This window comes from Dermacentor albipictus, chromosome 9, assembly GCF_038994185.2.
Source record: "Dermacentor albipictus isolate Rhodes 1998 colony chromosome 9, USDA_Dalb.pri_finalv2, whole genome shotgun sequence".
NCBI classification, from domain to species: domain Eukaryota; kingdom Metazoa; phylum Arthropoda; class Arachnida; order Ixodida; family Ixodidae; genus Dermacentor; species Dermacentor albipictus.
The window spans coordinates 114,924,609-114,929,407 of NC_091829.1; positions in this window are offsets into that span (position 1 = coordinate 114,924,609).

The following is a 4,799-nucleotide window of genomic DNA, read 5'->3' on the forward strand; positions in this document are numbered from 1 at the left end:
TCGGCACCTCCTGGAATGTGAAGGCCACTTTTCTCGTCGATTCGGGGCCCGCGCGAATAAATCGAGATGCGTACAGTCATCACCATCTGTTCAATGGCCATGCGCATCGCTGTTCCTTCTTTAGTTCAACCTTCGTTGTTTAAACTGATGCAGGGACCAGAAATGGGTTTCACTTCGTAGGCAACTGGACTGTAAGCTCGTAGAACTAATTGCGGCCTGTGACAAGGCCAGTTGCATTTAACTTATCCTTTTAACTTATCCTTTTGTTTCATGATTTTCTCTAGCAACGGCTCGCCGCGACGCTGACAGATCGTCAGAACCGTATACCTGTGAAATAGGGCAGATAAGGTTGAAAATAAAAGGGTGTGAAATAGCGCCCATTATCAAGCTCCCCAATAATTGCTGAACAAATTAGCAATATGAATATCATCCTTTACCTCGTCTGGTCTTTCCCTAATTGTACAGCACTTTTCCTGCATAGTTGACAACTGGAAACAAGAGTCACAAAGACTTGAGAAATTAAGCGATCTACTAAGGAATATTGCCAAGGCAACCGCCACACAGGAGGGCCATGCGAAAATTACCAAATTTAACCGTTGTTTGTAAAAGTATTTATGTATTACCATCTTTTTTATTTAAAAAGCAAATAGAGAAAACACCACCGGAAGTCAAAAGGATTCCGTGTTTTGAATGACGGTTCTACGGTTATCAGACTAACCGCCTGGCGTAGCCACTTCTCTGCTGTTCTAATGTGGGTGTTTCTAACCTGCCGCGGCAGGCGTAGTACGTCTAGAACCGCAGCGTCTTGCGCTCTACCCGGTTGTGCGGGACTGGTGGCCACGCACCGTTACGCAACTTCTCAAATAACAATACGCGTAGGTTATGGCACTTGGCAAGGTGCAGCAGTAAACGAGGGGTCGAAAATAACTGTGATTGTTCCGCAAATATATATTTCTCTACAACTTTTCCAGAGCTAACTAAAAACGCTACTAAAGGTTTTTATTCTACACTTTCGCTTGTTCACTTGTTCTTGGCAGCGTTCTTCCTGCGCTTCCTTCCTGGGCGAGTACGTTTTATGTGGTTCTTTGTCAAGCCAAGGAGAGGTGTATCTCAAAAGCGTATACCTGTGGGATGCACCTCATTTGATTTCTCTTTTGGGAATTTACTCGTGTTTATGGCTAATGGTGGGCATTATTCATATTTGTACTTGTAAAGGTACCTCCCCCCCCCCCCTGATTTGCACGGAAAGGTTAACTTGGGTTGCCCCCCCCCCCCCATAATACACACTGTGTACGTGCCTGAAGCTATTGCATACACAGATCAAAGCGAAGTTGTCTTCTTTAGATTTCCCAAGTAGGTGCTCTTATTTTGCAAGCGTAAGCTCGATCTTACGAGTTTTATATTTTCTTATCTACCTACATAAGACGTGTAACCTGCAAGACACATTCTCTATCAGGTGCGTGTTCTAGCTAGCTGCTTTAATAATAGCGAAGCGTTCGTTGCGAACTCTCCAGGACTTTGATGGCCGTAGCTACTGCTGCTGTCTCACGAGAGCAGCACACACACAGGAATCAAAGGAACCCCATATGCGATGGTATGATTTCACCTCCCTCTGCCAGCGCAACAGCCCGAGGCTTTAACCATGGGGCGACAATCGTGCATCTGCTTCTCTCGTGCCAAAGCCGAGTGGCCCTTTGAGGTCATTCGGGCATGTGCCTCCCCGCGCCGCGTAGCAAGTGTCGGAGCTCGTGCACATGTGCAAACTTATCTCGCCACAAACGCAGAAAGAAGCCGGTAAATGGTAGTCAGCCTTACCAATCTCTCTAGCTATCTTATTTCAATCGATACCAGGTCATTGCGGTATCATTGCAAGTGGTGACGCAGATAAGGGAGCTCGGACGTCAAACAAAGAAGACTGTTGCACCCCCATTACTCTTTCAAGGAGCGACGCTGCGAGACAACTTCGCATTCGAGCACACACGTTCTCCTTAGCAGAGTGGAATACCACGCATACAAGGCACCCCAGACTGCACCGACTAGACCCTTCACTGCAGCTCAGACCTCCGGCCTGACTGAACCGACGCGAAGCGTCTCTTCTGTGTCGGTTGTGGCGGCAAGTTGCCTTCACGAAAGCTTACTCAGCACTCATTGGAATGGCTCATAGTCCTGCGTGTGATGTTTGCGGATGCGAGGAGAACATTGACCACTTATTGTGCCACTGCCCTCGATTTCAAGCACAAAGACAATCTTTGTCCGACACATTGAGGAAACTAGATGATCGTCCTCTGAGTGAACAGACAGTACTGGAGCCCCGTCCCCATCGATCATCGGCTAACAAAGCAGTGAAGTCACTTTTGTGCTTCCTGAGAACGTGTGGTTTACAAGACCGGCTTTGACTCAAAGGCAGTCTGTGCCCGTTTCCATACTTTCTCTCTCTCTCTCTCTCTCTCTCTCTATATATATATATATATATATATATATATATATATGTGTGTGTGTGTGTGTGTGTGTGTGTGTGTGTGTGTGTTTGTGTGTGTGTGTGTGTTTGTGTGACGGCGACGTTGGGAGTATAGAAAGACTGTTTTAACTATACATATATATATATATATATATATATATATATATATATATATATATATATATATATATATATATATATATATATATATTGTCACAAGCTGTCATGAACCACGCCTGCCGCGCAAACAACCAGATGAAAGAAAGAAGAGAACGACGTGAGCCAAGCTGCCGCGAGACCGCTCTTCAACAACCGCGCCTATCAACCAGATTCATCTGGTTCTGCATTAAAACACCTCGTGTGTAACATTTGGTGGAGCTGTGCGGGGTAACTCCCACGACCTGCAACGGAGCCACCAGCACAAGAGCTACGCCGAAGCCGTCGCCTCGCCGGACTTTCGCCGTCGCGCTCAGTCATGGCCACAGAGCAAAATACCCTCACCAGCAGTGCCTCGGCGAGCCCAGTCCCTATCCAGCACTACCGAGAGCCACGCACGTTCTCGGCGAAGGCAGAGGAAGATGTGGATGAGTGGCTAACCCATTACGAAAGGGTAAGCCAATACAATAACTGGAACGCTGCCAGTCAGCTTAGGAACGTTGTTTTCTTCTTGGCCGGCACGGCGTTGGTATGGTACGACAACCACGCGGACATGCTAACTACTTGGACACGCTTCGTTGAGGAAATCAAAAAGTGTTTCGGTGACTCGGACGCAAAGAGGAAACGTGCGGAACTCACATTAGCCCAGAGAGCTCAGGTACCCGGCGAGACTTGCACTACCTACATCGAAGAAATTTTGAAGCTGTGCCGCACCGTCAACCCTCAAATGACAGAGGAAGATAAAGTGGGGCACGTGGTAAAAGGAATAGCGGAAGACGTGTACAACTTCCTCATTGGTAAAGAGAACTTGCACACTGTATCAGAACTGATACGGCACTGCCGTACGTTCGAGGCGCTGAAGACTCGCCGAATTACACCAAAGTTTGGACGGCTGGCCAATGTAACGACTGTAGCAAGTGTTGACACGAGTCCTCTGCTCCCAGACCTTTCGTCCGCCATCCGCCAGATAGTCCGCGAGGAGCTCCAGCGACATGACGAACAGGCACGTTATGCGGCGCCTCGTTGCAGCTCCTCCGTTTTCTGAGACACTTTTCGGGAACCCCCTTCAGCTACTTGGAACCACTCGGTGAACGTCGCGTATCTTATCGGCTCCAGAGACGAACCGCATTACATTACGACCGAACCACCACGCAATGATTCGCCCCCTCAACGTTTTGATCCACGCCCACGCAACTTTCGTCCACGAAGACTCGCCGCTACCTACGACTTTCAAGGGGAAGAGCCTCGTTACCCTCAACCGATGTCTTCGGCAGATTACTTCAATCCGCATTCTGAAGTTCGCCCTTCGCCAGTGTGTTACTGCTGCGGCATGCCTGGCCATATAGCTAGGTACTGTAGCCGACGCCGAGCATCAAACTACGGATCGTCAGCGCCGACTACGCGGTCTAGCGGTCGTACACTGCGCACTCAGTGGCCAGGAGACTCCTCTTCAGGAAGCCACTTTCGAGAGGACCGATGCGCCACCCAGGAGACCTACTTTGGAGCAGAAAGAACCCGGAACCGCTACCGCTCCCCTGCCTCCGACCGTACTCTGACGCCACCACCAGCCTTCCGAGCCTCCCGATCACCATCCCCTCGGCCGCGATTCACGTCACCATCGCCTCGGCGCCGTTTCGTGTCACCCCCGCCGGGAAACTAGCCAGCGCGGCCGATGGAGGTGAGGTCGCTGGAAAATGTGTGCTGCCGACTCAACTGCCTCCAACTATTTTCATGCTAAAGAATAAGGTTCATGTACTGATTGATGGGGTCTCCACAATGGCTTTAGTCGACACGGGAGCAACTGTCTCGGTCATGAGTGTGGGGTTTAAAGGCCTTCTGGGACGCAAGGTTATGTTTCGTTGGGACCAGTGCACAAGTTTCCGTGGAGTCAGTGGTGAAGCATTATACCCGGTTGGTGTGTGTAACGTGGATGTGTCTTTGGGTGGGAAAGTTTTTAATGCAGAGTTTACTGTTCTTCCTCGCTCCTCGCATGACGTGATTCTGGGGATTGACTTTTTGCAGTTGTGTGGTGCGAATGTTGATTGCCGGACGGGAGAACTCAGTGTCGACACCAGTGTTTCACCTGTGCTCTTTGAAGGTGAAGCTTGCCCGGAGAGTGTGCTGTGCGTGTCTGAGGATACAGTTGTGCCCGCCTTATCCGCGATGCGTGTTGCCGTCGCCTGTT